The 17,103-nt window shown below is 39.6% G+C and overlaps 1 protein-coding gene and 2 long non-coding RNA genes across 4 annotated transcripts in view; all 3 read left to right on the forward strand.

The window, feature by feature from the left end:
• LOC132882266 (uncharacterized) overlaps positions 1–17,103 on the forward strand; it is a 247,947-nt gene that overhangs the window by 184,511 nt on the left and 46,333 nt on the right. The window lies entirely within an intron of this gene.
• LOC132882268 (uncharacterized) lies at positions 1,862–5,140 on the forward strand. Of its 2 annotated transcripts, none has more exons than XR_009654151.1 (3): positions 1,862–2,230; positions 4,729–4,935; positions 5,121–5,140. It is a non-coding gene; the product is annotated as an uncharacterized LOC132882268 (long non-coding RNA). The 2 variants fall into 2 exon arrangements; XR_009654152.1 differs by lacking the exons at positions 4,729–4,935; positions 5,121–5,140 and adding exons at positions 2,832–2,934; positions 3,686–3,736.
• Positions 5,141–5,697, forward strand: LOC132882269 (uncharacterized). The gene is made up of 2 exons (XR_009654153.1): positions 5,141–5,209; positions 5,443–5,697. It is a non-coding gene; the product is annotated as an uncharacterized LOC132882269 (long non-coding RNA).

A 17,103-nucleotide genomic window follows, 5' to 3' on the forward strand; every position in this document is an offset into this window, starting at 1 on the left:
GGCTCTCAGAAGTAAAGATGGGAAGAGGATCACCAATCCCCCTAATTTTGCGCCGACAAATAGTGGAGCAATATCAGAAAGGAGTTCGACAGTGTAAAATTGCAAAGAGTTTGAACATATCATCATCTACAGTGCATAATATCATCAAAAGATTCAGAGAATCTGGAAGAATCTCTGTGTGTAAGGGTCAAGGCCGGAAAACCATACTGGGTGCCTGTGATCTTCGGGCCCTGAAGGCCAATTTATGCTGACAGCCCAGTCCTCACGGATGGCGTCGCAGATAGCGTCTGCGTAGCCCCCCGACCTTTGCAGACGCTCTGCGCGCACCTCCCAAAAATTGTGACCACCGCAGAAGCCTTGCAGACAGCGTCGCAGACAAGAGGGCTCGGATTGGTCCACTCTACATCTGCTGTACACACACTTCCGCTTCCCTACTTTCCCGGTTTGGTTTGTTTTCATGACCGCCATTTTTAAAAACACGAGCGAAGATAGAGCAGCACGAAGAGCGGTTGATCGAGGAAGTACATACATCCATAGACATAGGATGTCTATGCGTACATCTATACGACTCCAGTTCTAGTCATTATAAGTAACCGGAGGATAAACACTCCACTAACCACACCCACCAACTACTCCTAGCGATTTCGCGACTTCGCGCCCCCTTGCATTGTGGCAGTGAATAACATCGCGCACGCCTATTACTCCCCGCTCAACGATAAATTACAACTGTCTGCGAAAAGCTATCTGCGAAAGCCTTGTCACAAGAGCATGCAGAGGCCTTTAGACGGCACTGCATCACATAAAGGCATGCTTCTGTATTGGAAATCACAAAATGGGCTCAGGAATATTTCCAGAGAACATTATCTGTGAACACAATTCACCGTGCCATCCACCGTTGCCAGATAAAACTCTATAGTTCAAAGAAGAAGCCGTATCTAAACATGATCCAGAAGTGCAGACGTCTTCTCTGGGCCATGACTCATTTAAAATGGACTGTGGCAAAGTGGAAAACTGTTCTGTGGCCAGACGAATCAAAATTTGAAGTTCTTTATGGAAATCAGGGACGCGGTGTCATTTGGACTAAAGAGGAGAAGGACGACCCAAGTTGTTATCAGCGCTCAGTTCAGAAGCCTGCATCTCTGATGGTATGGGGTTGCATTAGTGCGTGTGGCATGGGCAGCTTACACATCTGGAAAGACACCATCAATGCTGAAAGGTATATCCGGGTTCTAGAGCAACATATGCTCCCATCCAGACAACGTCTCTTTCAGGGAAGACCTAGCATTTTCCAACATGACAATGCCAAACCACATACTGCATCAATTACAGCATCATGGCTGCGTAGAAGAAGGGTCTGGGTACTGAACTGGCCAGCCTGCAGTCCAGATCTTTCACCCATAGAAAACATTTGGCGCATCATAAAACGGAAGATACGACAAAAAAGACCTAAGACAGTTGAGCAACTAGAATCCTACATTAGACAAGAATGGGTTAACATTCCTATCCCTAAACTTGAGCAACTTGTCTCCTCAGTCCCCAGACGTTTACAGACTGTTGTAAAGAGAAAAGGGGATGTCTCACAGTGGTAAACATGGCCTTGTCCCAACTTTTTTGAGATGTGGTGTTGTCATGAAATTTAAAAATCACCTAATTTTTCTCTTTAAATGATACATTTTCTCAGTTTCAACATTTGATATGTCATCTGTGTTCTATTCTGAATAAAATATAGAATTTTGAAACTTCCACATCATTGCATTCCGTTTTTATTTACAATTTGTACTTTGTCCCAACTTTTTTGGAATCGGGGTTGTATTATTTTTTTAAGATTATTGGCATCTCAGCTTTCTGTGACAGTGATTAAGTAGAAAGAGTCAGGAAAGGCAGGGGAGAGAGAGGGGATGATATGCAGCAAATGGTCCGGGGCTGGATTCAAACCCTGATCTGCTGCGGTAAGGTCTTGTTATGACACATTTCACCTTGATCAAAACATTGCAGCTCCTGAATATTGCAATTTGCCATTTTGTGATGTCTATAATATTTCGATCAATTGTTGAGCCCTAACTTAAATTATGTTGGAGTATTTACATATCATTCTGTCATTTATTTCCTTTCTTTAACTTTTGTCCCTCTTTTCACTCATACCATCTCCTGTCCAATCTCTTGCAATGTATTTGGTCAGATCACTTTGGAAGATCTTGACAGTGATGATGAGACTCCACAACACCAGAAGGTACAGATATGCTGTCCAAAACATCTCATCTCATCTCATTATCTCTAGCCGCTTTATCCTTCTATAGGGTCGCAGGCAAGCTGGATCCTATCCCAGCTGACTACGGGCGAAAGGCGGGGTACACCCTGGACAAGTCGCCAGGTCATCACAGGGCTGACACATAGACACAGACAACCATTCACACTCACATTCACACCTACGGTCAATTTAGAGTCACCAGTTAACCTAACCTGCATGTCTTTGGACTGTGGGGGAAACCGGAGCACCCGGAGGAAACCCACGCGGACACGGGGAGAACATGCAAACTCCGCACAGAAAGGCCCTCGCCGGCCCCGGGGCTCGAACCCAGGACCTTCTTGCTGTGAGGCGACAGCGCTAACCACTACACCACCGTGCCGCCCCTGTCCAAAACATGTTTATCTTATTTTATTTTCAGTGACCTTTTACTGTAATCTTCTCCCTGTGCTCCTACCTTGTTGTGGTGTTGTACCTTGTCCCACCCTTGACAACCCAAGATGCTACCAAAATTCTCCCTCCTTTAAGCATCTTCTTTCTCTATCTTCTTTCTCTCTTGTGTGCTCTTTCTCTTTCTGCCCTGAAGACTACAGACTCCAAACATGACATCAAAGAGCTGGAGGAGAAGGTTAAGGAAAAGGATAAGGAAATAAGGAGGTTGCGTCGGTTAAACCTGCAACTGCAAGAGGGTAGATATTAGGGTGCATCAGTTGCCCCCTAAAAATGAAAAGTTCCTCCAATCATGATGCATTTTTGTTTTTATGTTCCTTTTGGTAAGAAAACACACTGGGTGAAATATTTTGACAAAATTCACAAGTTTAATGGTGGCACCAGGAGCTCAAAGTTATGGAAAAAGCTGCTATTTTATGACAAAATTTCGATCACTTTTCATGAAACATTATGGCACCTTATAGAGTATACCAAATATCTTAGATACACATTTTTAATACATATTCTAAATATATCATCAAGTACAGTTTGAGTTTTAGCTGTTCATTGAATCATTGTTCAACTACTTTTAAACAATTCAAATGAATTATGAATCACATTAATGCTTCTCAATCCCTTGCAAAGGTTCTTAACATGATCTCTGGGTCACAAGAAATCAGTAAATGGAGTCCAACATTGTGATTCAAACCTTACGCGAAAACATAAAATAAGCGTTTTTTGGCAAAAAATGAACCTCATGGTGCCACCATTAGACTTTTGAATATGGTCAAAAAATTTTACAGGATGTCTTTATTGATGAAAAGGAACACCCAAACAAAAATGCATCAGATTTTATGAAAGTGAGGGCAACTGATGCACCCTAGTAGGTATTGCAGTAACTTTTTACTATTTCCATGACAATTTTGTAATAATACTATATAATAAGTTACACAACTCAGTTGGCAATTTTGAATAGTTAAATGGTCATACCTTCTTTTGATTTAATTGTAGGGCTAGCAGATACAATAAAGAAGGCCATAGAGGCTCAGCTTGCCAACAGCCACCAACAGCAACAGTCATCTGGCAGCGGAGAAGGTATCACATACATAGTCAGGAGAAGTAATTTCATTTATGGACCATGTAGTGTTTCGCCATACATTTATCATGTTTGGGTGGCCTGCCTAAATAAACCCTTTTGCAAGCCCCAACTATATCAGGGTATCCACAGATCCTTAAAGTCTTAAATTCATGTATCTAAAATTCTCATCTCATCATCTCTAGCCGCTTTATCCTTCTACAGGGTCGCAGGCAAGCTGGAGCCTATCCCAGCTGACTACGGGCGAAAGGCGGGGTACACCCTGGACAAGTCGCCAGGTCATCACAGGGCTGACACATAGACACAGACAACCATTCACACTCACATTCACACCTACGCTCAATTTAGAGTCACCAGTTAACCTAACCTGCATGTCTTTGGACTGTGGGGGAAACCGGAGCACCCGGAGGAAACCCACGCGGACACGGGGAGAACATGCAAACTCCGCACAGAAAGGCCCTCGCCGGCCCCGGGGCTCGAATCCAGGACCTTCTTGCTGTGAGGCGACAGCGCTAACCACTACACCACCGTGCCGCCCGTATCTAAAATTAAGATCTTAAAATGTAAATTCATTAGAAATGTCTTAAATTGGTCTTAAATTCATTACTCAAAGGTCTTAAAATTTTTGGGGCAGGAATATTATTTTTCTTTTTTTTTTTTTTCTCGTGGCACTTTTCTGTTGAGCAAAATTTTAATTTCACTGAGTCGCGCGCAGACTCCTCCTAACCAAAGATAAATGTTATATATTTTTTGTATTGAGTATAGTGCACTAACATACACACAAACAGATTGTGCGCTCGAAACACATTACTGTACGTCAAATGGAAACACTACTGCTATCATACAAGAAGATGATGACATCACAGTGAGGAGATTGAATCCAGATAGCATGTATTCTTCACATATTGTTATGGCATTCTAGAATTACATGTATTCTAATATTATTTCATCTTTGCAGAAGGAATCTGTCCTCACCCTAATGAACCCAACTGCCTTGGATTATGCCCAAAGGTGTGAGGGCTATAAGAAACTCACAAGGACTGTGATGGACTCTGTCTTCACTGTGGAGGAGATGGCAACGTGCTCCGTCACGGGGGAAAAAAGGGATTGTGGGTGTGTGAAAAAAGACAGCGGCTTGATGTGGACAAAGTGAAGTCAGTCATTGGTAAGCATGCCAGAATATTGTTTTTGTTGGGCAAAATGGTATTGTATCAGCTTGTTAACTCAAATCTTGCTTGTTTTCAATTTTGTCATTAGCAGCCCTAATGCAAAGTAGGGGTGCAACAATTAATCGATGACTAATCGACTATTGGATTAATTTAAAATACAATTTCATTTAATTTCTTACAGACCATATCAAAAGTGTTCACGACACTGAAATCAAGGCCTGCATGGCACAAAAATTAAGACATCCGGAGACGAGCAGAGAAGGAAAAATGGTAACCAAGTTATACTGATGATTAAAATCCAGTTTTGGATGGCTTCTAGAGGGCCGATTGTATGTCTGCACAGGATTTCTGTCTGTTTATATATTTGACTATGAATGTATAGATTGGTCATCATTTGAGAATAGCAGAACGATGTGGAAATCCAGATAGAAAAGAATTTAACCTTTGACAGAATCGGCTGGTATTCGTACTGCCCTGATCTTTATCTTTCAATCCCAAAACAGGGAACCATCTGGAGGAGACCAAGAAGATGAGGGATGCGACGATGCAGAAGTTACAGAAAAGTTCAAAGTTTGTTTAAAGGAATAGTTTGACATTTTGGGAGTTAGATAAGACTGACACCATTTTCATGTCTGTTAATTAACCCTCCTGTTGTCCAAGGATGGAAGGAGAAAAGGTGAAGAAGGGAATGAAGGAAAGGAGGAATACTATATATCATGTATTTATGTTTAAGATAAAATAACATGTTTTCAATCAGACATACAGTATACTTCATTCATGTTTTGTTCCAGGTATCATGAGATATCAAATCGTTTATCTTGTGTATCGAATCAAATCATTGAGTGAATATTTACGTCCCTACAGAAGTCTGAGACAAAGACTAGTTTTGGAGATATGTTGTTGTTGTAATTCTCTCTGGCCTGTACTGTTATTTATCCATCTGGACTGTTTTGATGTGAGTTGACTAGTTTTGGTTATGGGCTGTACAGTAGAGATGTCTGCCTTCTCTCTAATATAATGGAACTAGTCACGTGTTCAAAGCACCAAAAATGCATTTGAAAAACTTAAAACCAGTGTCTTTACAAAATTAATGACCCAGTTACCCCCCAAAAAATCCACAGACCTTGTTGTGTCATGTTAAATAATCACTGGTGTCAAAGGTTGGGGTTAGGGGTGATGCTAAGTAAATATGCTTTTACTTACTGTAACTTTTTTCCTCTCACACATCTGCCAGCTCGTCCATGACTAGTTTAGATTTGTGTTTTTTTTAAATACTAATACATTTTCTATTGTACAGTACACACACTACAAGCAAGTGTATTTCTGTATGCAAGATTGTACATGGGAGTTATAGGTTTATTTTCCCTGTGCAAATAATGTGATCCCGTGGGTTTCATATGGGATCACATGTGATTCACATAAAATTGGCCCAAAAACACGTTTCCCATGTGCAAATAACATGTTGTCCATGGGTTTCACATGGGGGTAGGCATGGATCTCACATGGGAATTCACGTGATTCACATAAAATTGGGCCAAAACCACGTTTCCCATGTGCAAAACACATTTTCCACATATTTCATACGTGAAAAAATCACATGTGAAGTTCATGTGGTTTTTCTGTAAGGGTATATGCAAGTATAAAAGAAAACTCAAAAACACAAGTGATTTGATTTGCTGGAGCATATGAGACTGAGGATCTGAAAATAAAACAGTTTAAATTTGAAAACATTTAATAGGGTTAGTTATGAAATGTACAGTGGTGCTTGAAAGTTTGTGAACCCTTGAGAATTTTTATATTTCTACATAAATATGACCTAAAACATCAGATTTTCACACAAGTCTTAAAACTAGATAAAGAGAACCCAGTTAAACAAATGAGACAAAAATATTATACTTGGTCATTTATTTATTGAGGAAAATGATCCAATATTACATACCTGTGAGTGGCAAAAGTATGTGAACCTCTAGGATTAGCAGTTAATTTGAAGGCGAAATTAGAGTCAGGTGTTTTCAATCAATGGGATGACAATCAGGTGTGGGTGGGTACCCTGTTTTATTTAAAGAACAGGGATCTATCAAAGTCTGATCTTCACAACACATGTTTGTGGAAGTGTATCATGGCACGAACAAAGGAGATTTCTGAGTACCTCAGAAAAAGTGTTGTTGATGCTCATCAGGCTGGAAAAGGTTACAAAACCATCTCTAAAGAAAGAGTTTGGACTCCACCAATCCACAGTCAGACAGATTATCTACAAATGGAGGAAATTCAAGACCATTGTTACCCTCCCCAGGAGTGGTCGCCCAACAAAGATCACTCCAAGAGCAAGGCATGTAATAGTTGGTGAGGTCACAAAGGACCCCAGGGTAACTTCTAAGCAACTGAAGGCCTCTCTTCCGTTGATTAATGTTCATGAGTCCACCATCAGGAGAACACTGAACAGCAATGGTGTGCACGGCAGGGTTGCAAGGAGAAAGCCACTGCTCTCCAAAAAGAACATTGCTGCTTGTCTGCAGTTTGCTAAAGATCACGTGGACAAGCCAGAAGGCAATCGGAAAAATGTTTTGTGGACGGATAAGACCAAAATAGAACTTTTTGGTTTAAATGAGAAGCGTTATGTTTGGAGAAAGGAAAACACTGCATTCCAGCATAAGAACCTTATCCCATCTGTGAAACATGGTGGTGGTAGTATCATGGTTTGGGCCTGTTTTGCTGCCTCTGGGCCAGGACGGCTTGCCATCATTGATGGAACAATGAATTCTGAATTATACCAGCGAATTCTAAAGGAAAATGTCAGAACATCTGTCCATGAACTGAATCTCAAGAGAAGGTGGGTCATGCAGTGAGACAATGACCCTAAGCACACAAGTCGTTCTACCAAAGAATGGTTAAAGAAGAATAATGTTTTGGAATGGCCAAGTCAAAGGCCTGACCTTAATCCAATCAAAATGCTGTGGAAGGACCTGAAGCGAGCAGTTCATGTGAGGAAACCCACCAACATCCCAGAGTTGAAGCTGTTCTGTACGGAGGAATGGGCTAAAATTCCTCCAAGCCGGTGTGCAGGACTGATCAACAGTTACCGGAAACATTTAGTTGCAGTTATTGCTGCACAAGGGGGCCACACTAGATACTGAAAGCAAAGGTTCACATACTTTTGCCACTCCCAGATATGTAATATTGGATCATTTTCCTCAATAAATAAATGACCAAGTATAATATTTTTGTCTCATTTGTTTAACTGGGTTCTCTTTATCTACTTTTAGGACTTGTGTGAAAATCTGATGTTTTAGGTCATATTTATGCAGAAATATAAAAAAAATTCTAAAGGGTTCACAAACTTTCAAGCATCACGGTATCTGGTCAACCTCATGAGGGAAATATACTGAGAATTTGCCACAGGTAACAGGATTGAATTTGAATTTATATTCATCGGAGCTTCATAAAGTAAATCCAGGACAACAAAACCTTTGACATCTGAACGTATGACTCGTCTTCTGGCAGATAAGCTAACTGAATGAAGCTACCTGCTGCCCCACTTCCCCCACTTCAATTAACCAAATGTTTGAACATACCTTCATTCAGTGTCGCCTTCCTGTGGAGGTTCAAGAACCACCTGGTGGAGATAAAATAAAGTGAATGACTGCCAATAAAAGAAACCAACACCGGGGCAGATATGTTTTTGTTAAAATATCATTCATGACCCAATTTAAACAACATTTCATTCCAAAGAGAAAAGTCACTTTTATGGCTGCTAGGTCTTTTTTTTTCCAGTGTAACAATAAGAGATATCCAAAATTCCCTCATTAAAAAACTATGACACAAATATATCAACAAAATAAAACAAGAATTGTGCCTTTATCCAACATTAACTTTTTTTTTTTTGCTCTGAACATATGTAAATTGGCACATTTCAATAAAAAATATGCCAACAGGGCATTGTCAAGTCATTTTCAGAAAACTTGTCAAACAAATAAAAAATGTTCTCATTGGTTTTGTGGTGATATCATGAAGCTAACAGTGTTAGCGTCATATCACCACAAGCCTGTTCACCTGTAAGGTTAATGGTAACTTGTCCCTCGTTGATAATATTATTCAATTTGCAGTTTCATTAGCCAATTCTAATTTTTGTGGATTTTGATTTTCTTTCATTGGAGCTGTAATTAACAGCAAACACAAAAGCTGATTTTACTTTTTTTCCATTCTAAGACACTGTTAAAGAACTACTTATCTCAAAAAAATTTTTTTAAAGCTGCACAATGTTACATGACTTATAATACATAGGGCCAAATTACTCAATTCTGATTGGTCAATCAAGGAGGGCTTTTTTTTTCCTTAACACGGGGCTGTAATTCTGAAATTCTATTGGCTAGTTCATTGCTTGGTTACGGTTACAAAAATTAGCAAATTTTGTCAACAAAATGGCTGACTCTGCTGACTCAGCAATGCCGAGTTTCACTATATTTGACGAAGAAATGATAAACCAATTGAAAGCTGCAAGCGAAAATCTCATCTCATCATCTCTAGCCGCTTTATCCTGTTCTACAGGGTTGCAGGCAAGCTGGAGCCTATCCCAGCTGACTACGGGCGAAAGGCAGGGTACACCCTGGACAAGTCACCAGGTCATCACAGGGCTGACACATAGACACAGACAACCATTCACACTCACATTCACACCTACGGTCAATTTAGAGTCACCAGTTAACCTAACCTGCATGTCTTTGGACTGTGAGGGAAACTGGAGCACCCGGAGGAAACCCATGCAGACACGGGGAGAACATGCAAACTCCACACAGAAAGGCCCTCGCCGGCCACGGGGCTCGAACCCGGACCTTCTTGCTGTGAGGCGACAGCGCTAACCACTACACCACCGTGCCACCCGCAAGCGAAAATGAAAATACCAAAAAAGTATGAATTTTTGGCTTTCCGTGTTTAAGAAACGGGCAACAGAAAGACAAATAAACGACTCTCTAGTGGTGTATGAATGCTGTGAGTTAGACAAGCTGCTATCGCAGTTTTATGCAGAAGTGAGGAAAGAAAATGGGGAAAACTACAAACCAGACTCTCTTAAAGTAATGCAGGCAGCACTGCATCTGCATCTGAGACAAGAGAAATATCTGGGATCAATCCTGAAAGATGTTAAAATCCTGTCCAAAATCGTCGTGTTGTGTCGCCGTGTCCTGATGAAAGACGCTTTAGAAACTGATTCAAATGTGCAAGAGAGTCTCGCGCCCTGACCGGTTCAGAAAACGTTGTGAACTTGAATGGCTTCCGAAGTATGAATTTGGCCCTCTATATTATAAACAAGTAATCGTATGGGGCTGAGTAAAATTAAGGATCAATTTCACTCGTGATTTCAAAGTTTTGAAAATTTCAAAACCACTCATGAAATTAATCCTTAATTTTACTCGGCCCCATACGATTACCGACACTAATCTCTCATTCTCACTCAGAAAAATCTCCTCCTGAAGATGTTGACTTTCAAACCCTTTATTCCCTCTGTTCTCCTGAGTTCTATAGAAATAATGTTGGAAATGTAAAAAACAGGCCGTTCCTTCATCTATGAAAATAACACACAGCTGAATTGACTGCATTACGTTCACACTGTTGAAAGATTTAAACTGCATTATTTTACACTTTTATCTCTGGATGTTGTAATTCAGAAACACACAAGTTTACATCGTCACACTCAATTACAATTACACAACAATAACTAGCCTACAGTTAGAGACCGTTTCATCATTTCTCTGCTGCTGATGTCTCTTCCCTTTCCTTTCCTGCTCTGAACGGTCGGTCTGTTTGCAGCTGCAATGAGTTTTTAATCTGGTTCTGTATCCAGTTATTATCATATGATGTATTTCCTGACGCGTCTCATGTCAGATCAAACTTTTTATTGCCATCTTCATATGCTTAAGTTGTACTTTAGTGTCTGAGTGTAGTGAAGGTTTCCTTCAGCAGCCTCAGGTGAATAATCCTTTACCGTGCTGTGTTTCCCAGCCTCGGGGAGCTGCAACTGGAGGCTGCGCCCAAATACCCACAGACAAATAAACACGGGCCATTTGGTTTTAAATCTCCCATTTTGGGGACATTTTGTGGGACATTGTTGCTGTAAAATGTTCCCACAATGCACTTGGGGTGCAAAAACCTCACAGTGTTTGGTGATGAATGGAAAAGAGTAAAAATAACAAGGTTTGTTTGGTTGAGATTGTGAACAGAAGAAGATTGGCTTGCATTACTTAATTATTCTTGTTGAGAAAAAAAACTTTTGTTTCTAACAAACACAAATTGATTGAAGACTAGATATATCTGTGTAAACATGCAAACTTGAATTTTTATTGTTAATATCACAAATTCAAATTATGTTAAATTTATTTCTCAGATGTATTTTTTTCAGTGTACACGGCGGACTATCCCTCCCTAATTTTACATTTTATTATCGGGCTGCTAACATTAGGATTATGTTGTATTGGAAGGAACCTTTAATCCACGATGCAACTCCGAAATGGTTCCAACTGGAAAACCTCCTGATTGGAGGTAAAAAAAAAAGTTTACCTCAAATCTTCTCCTTTTTGCTTGAGCGTTGCTGCTCCGTTTCTTCTTTGACTGCTTGCTTTTGTGCTCGAATTTTGTCGGAGACACCTAAACTCTCCAACAGACAGGGATTCTTCACTAATGATCCTCCTCCAAGTTTTTATTTTTTATTAAACAAAGGAAAATATACAAACTCTCAGGGAGGATCCGACATGCAGCTTGTGAACAGGCAAGGCAGGCAACTGCTTGGGGCCCCCCGAGAGTCGGGGCCCCCCGAGAGTCGGGGCCCGAGGGCTTATTTATTTTGTTTTTTATTGTTCTTTACCATTGTATTTTCACATTTGGAATTTAAAAAACTTTGGTTTCATACATTTTTCGTTGGTGTCAGATTATTTATAACATATTGGTGATGAACACTGGTCAGAAGGGCCCCCTGGAAATTTTTGCTTGGGGCCACAACAGACTCTAGAATCGCCTCTGGGGAGGATATGGATTAAAATTAAAGATTAGGGGATACATGTAAGAGAAAAAAAACAAAAAAACAAATAAGGTGCATGTAAATTACATTTTAAATTAGGCAATTAAATGAACATATAGCGGAGCAGAGACACAAAAGGAAAAGGATTCATAAATTACAATAACAAATAACGAGCAATGTCTATACTTGTTTTTCTTGCAATTTTACAGTCTATTTTTTTGAGAGACAAGAAAAACGTTTTAAAGTCATTAATAAATCCAGGGAAGGAGGGCTTACAGTTTTTCCATTTTGCACAGTGAATATGATATTTACCCCTTCATAAAATTATGTTAATAATGTCCGAAACAGAAGAGGGCAAATTATCCATGTAGAAAATAATATGATATAATTCAAAGGATGGAACATGATTAATTTTAAGTGATACCCAGTTATTTATATCTGACCAAAAACAATGAGAAACAGGACATAAATAAAACAAATGCTCCAGTGTTTCATCATCATTATTGCAGAAGAAACACTGATCCACCTCAACATTAAATCTTTTTTTTAGAAGCTCTGCCACAGGATAAATCTTATTGATGATTTTGAAATGCGTTTCTTTAACTTTAGGCAAAATAGGCCATTTAATACATTTTGAATATGCTTTGTTTAAAGTGCCCGGAGTTACCAAATTAGAACCCTGCCAAGTTATCCCTCTGCAATAATCATGAAACACCTTGGATTTCAAAACATTACTAATGAACTTATTATTACATTTTTTGTCAGTCAGATTATATTCTGCAATCAATAGATTTGGTAGTACTGTTAAAGGATTATTGTATACTAAATAATTGTAAATCAACTGGGTCAAAGGTAAAGGAAATCACATCACATTACATATTTTGTTATATTCTCTTTGAGTACAATTTAAGTTAGATTTTTCTATAAAGTCTGTGTAACTTAAAATGATACCATTACAATCCATTAAATCAGTTACAAATATAATGCCTTTTTCAAACCAATTACTTTTGAAGACTGATTTCCTGTTTATTGTGATGACTCTGTTGTTCCATAAAGTTGAACTATGAGGAGAAAAATTGTGGGTGAATATCATTTTCCAAAAATGAAGAATCTGTTTATGAAAATTAGACAACTTTATAGGAATCCTGTTCACATCAAAATCACATTTCAAAATAAAATCTAAACTTCCTGTTTTCTTAAACAAAGACCTTGGGATGTGAAACCACATTGAATTTGGCTGTGACAGACAAGATTTTATCCAGTTTATTCTAAAGGTGCCGATTCAAATTCTGCAGCTTTAATACTACCCTTGTCATACTCCTTAATGAGTTGGGACCTTCTAATATAGTGAGTTTTATTCTTCCATAAAAACTGGAAAATAACTGTGTTGGCCTTCTTAATATTTTCTGAGGAAATATACAGGGAGTGGCAAGGATAAATCAGTTTGGAGATACCTTCCGCTTTAGCTAAAGTGATTCTGCCAAAGATAGTGAGGTCTCTGGTTAACCAGTGACTGAGTGATTTCTTCATATCTAATATAGGCTTAGAAATATTAGTGTCTTCTCTTCTAATTAAATTTTTAGATATTGTTAATCCTAAATATTTAACTTCAGATTCAACTCTAATTGAAGCAATAGAGGAATCAGAGCTTGTGTGGATAGGGAGTAGTTCACATTTTTAATATTAAGAGATAATCCGAATGCTTTGGAGAAGACTGAGATCATATTGAGAGTTTTATCCACTATTGATTTATCTTTTAAAAAATAGATGCATCATCTGCAAACTGACTTATTTTAAACTTTGTTGAAAATTGTAATTCCTTGTATATCATTGGAATTATTGATAAGCAATGTTAATAGTTGTGTTGCCAATATAAAAAGCTTCGGGGAAATAGGGCATCCCTGTCGAATACCACGTAGCACCTTAAATCTAGGAGTCACTCAGGGTTCAGAGAGACAGAGCTACTGATGTCAGTGTAGAGCATCTCAACAACATTACACAACTTAACCCCAAAACCCAAGAAGTGTAGCGTTTTCCACAAAAAGGGATGTTCAATGGTATCAAACGCCTTAAAGAAATCTAGAAACAACACATAACTATCTGTTTTAATATAATCTCTATAATCTAACAAATCTAAAATCAGCCGGGTATGGTTATGTATGTTCCTGCCTTTTACAAAAGCTGATTGACACTCATCAACTAAATTTGTTAGACCCCTATCTAATCTATTAGAGAACACATGTGCTAACAATTTGTAATCATTACATAGTAAGGTTATCGGCCTCCAGTTATCGAGTGACAGTTTATCCTTATTGGGCTTTGGGATCAAGGTGATGATGCCCTGTTTCATAGTAGGAGACAGGAGTTCAGTTGGAATACATTCCAAGAAGGCATTATAAAGCATTTCTCTGATATCTTTCCAAAAACAGGCGTAAAACTCCACAGTCAGACCATCGAGTCCTGGTGACTTCCCTTCTGACATCCGCCTCATTGCTCTATCCCATTCTTCAATTCTAAGCTCCTCCTCCATATGTTGCATAAAGTTCTCAGTTTTTTTGCTACATTCCCTAATTTTTGAGAAAAACAATTGACAGTCATCCTTTGAAAATTTGGATTTATACAAGTTGCTATAAAAAGTTCTTATTTCCTCATTGACTTGGTGTTGATTATCAATGCTAATATCGTTAATAAGTAGCTTGTGAATTTTCTTTTTTGTTTGTTTTTCCAGACTACAGAAACAGGAAGTATTCAGATTATACATGTCGGTGTTAAAGTGAGTTGGGCGACGGTCCACTAGAGTGCTGTTTCCGAACAGGAGCGTTATGGAACAGTTCCAGCAGCCTCTGCACTTGTGTGTGTGGAGCATATTAGCGCCGTTAGCGAACACCTGCTAGTTCCTGTGCAGTTGAGAGTTGTTGTTGTCAGTAATGGTGTTTCTCCGCTGAGCTCCCGGTGCCGCTGCTGAGCGCGGCGCTTCATTAAAGTGGCAGCCGGTGGAGAGCAGCCGTTAGCCGGCTGTGTGAGGGGATTTTATCGCGCTTCGCCCCTGCCTGCGCTCCACACAGGGACTAGAGACCGTTTGCCCATGAGCCGCTCTGATTTAGCCGCGTCCGCCATCTTTGCGCAATAACACATGCGGAGGGAGCAGCAAGGACCTTCAGCCCAAATGGCGCAGACTCGCGCAGGTCTCGGCTGCTGGAGCTGTTCTGCTCAGGCTGGAGGCGGATTGTTGAGTTGAGCCGCTGCTCCAATGCGAGAAAGAGCCCAAATGGAAGCTCGAACCCGGAGGCGGCAGAGACACACAGCGGCTTGCGCATCTCAACACATGGAGCAGAAAAGAAAGCAGCTGCGAATCTGCCCGAGTCTGTGCGGATCATTCCGGAAAGGCCGAGTTTATATTTCTACCGTTTATGTGAACCGGAGACAAAATATATAAAGCTGTGATCTGCATGGAAGCGCTGCTCCGATTTCTATTGCAGCTCCAGATGCGCAGGCGCAGTAAAGCGCAGGAGCTGAGCTCGGGGAAATGGCGCTGAGAAGAGGCAGCGATCAGGTTGGGCTTTGTTTGCGTGTTTTGTGGAACATTTGCCCGCATCAGGAACCTCCGAGATACTTACAGTAAACTAGCGCTAGACTTTTGTATGCTTTCACAGTGTTTTCCCCAGAAACAATTACAGCCCTAAATTCTGGCCTGATGATTCACAGACAACTGAAACTAGGAGAGAGGGGGGGCATCTCCCCCCGGGGCATTTACTGAAAACCGATGCTCTCAGGTGCATTTTCAGCGTCTCTGAGAGGGTTTAGATCCATGATTATAGGACAGATTTTACCAGTGTTTCACTGATTTCTGACCGAAATAGTATTAATGTAAACACATTTGAAATTTCACCTTAAAGTTCAACATGCAGGTTAAACTGTTTTGTTATAGATTGCTGAGGTCTATGATCGACTGAAAATCTACGGGGATTCCTTAATTACCTGTGATCAAGTAGCGCTGTAACAAAAATGTGCATGAAAATATGACCAGTGGTTTGCTCCATCTTATGCAACCCAATGAAGAGAATCGATCATCATGACCTCCTGTTGATCACAAAGGGATCTGAACCTCAGAACTGCCACCGTAAAATAAGTTGCTGTATTACTATAACTGTTATGATTTAGGATGTTTCTGATGCAATTACCGTAATATATGTATAACTAAGATACACTGAAAAGAAAAGTCAGGCAACTGCATATTATAAAGTTTAAATTTTGGCACTTTATTAAATAGACTAGATTAAGATTAAAACATATTTAAAGGAAAAGAAAACTTAATTCACACACTTAAGTTTGCAGAAAGGTTATGTACTTATAAACACATTCATGAAGAGAATTTGTTAATAAGTGTCAAATATAGCATAATTTCGAATAATAGCGATAAGCGTATTTGGCAGTGTGAGGTCACTGTGAGCCTTTAACAAAAGAATAATCCGGAGCCTTCTTATGTTAAATGGATCCCAGTGACATCACACTGCCAAAACTGCTTATGATTATTATTTGAAATTATGCTGTCTTTGACACATTTGGACAACTTCACTTTGTGAGAGTGTTCATAAATACATAATCTTTCTGCAAACCCAAACTAATGGATTAAGTTTTCTACTCCTTTTAAAGCAGATTAATTCTCCTTGGCTTTTGCTTGGCCCAATGTTGGGCAGCCCTCTCATAGTCCATCTCGCTGTCATCCATGGTGATGTGGATCAAATTGTCCAGCGAGTCTTCTCCTCACTTATTAAAATCAGTCAGCTTTGTCCGTCTGGTGGGGGACAACATCGGCAGCCAATGAGATCGCTTATAATGAATCGGAAAATTCCGGGATGTCTGACGTTTTCTTTCGATGTTTTTATTGGATGGTTTGAACACGTGATCTTGACATAGCGAACAGATTAGTTTGTTTACATCATACCACGCAGACATACTACTTTGACAGAATCAACACAAACATTGGAAAAAAAGACGGCTTGTTGAACACCAATATCGATCGATATGTAAATGGATCTGTTATTTGCTCTCCTATGTATCGAGTTACTTGTGGTTAGGAAATTTAATGTATCGGTATAAATCTAAGCGTATCGGATTTTAACTAAAGTGACTAAGCGTATTGGCAGGCAGAGCAAGC

Source organism: Neoarius graeffei, chromosome 2, assembly GCF_027579695.1.
Source record: "Neoarius graeffei isolate fNeoGra1 chromosome 2, fNeoGra1.pri, whole genome shotgun sequence".
Taxonomy (NCBI): domain Eukaryota; kingdom Metazoa; phylum Chordata; class Actinopteri; order Siluriformes; family Ariidae; genus Neoarius; species Neoarius graeffei.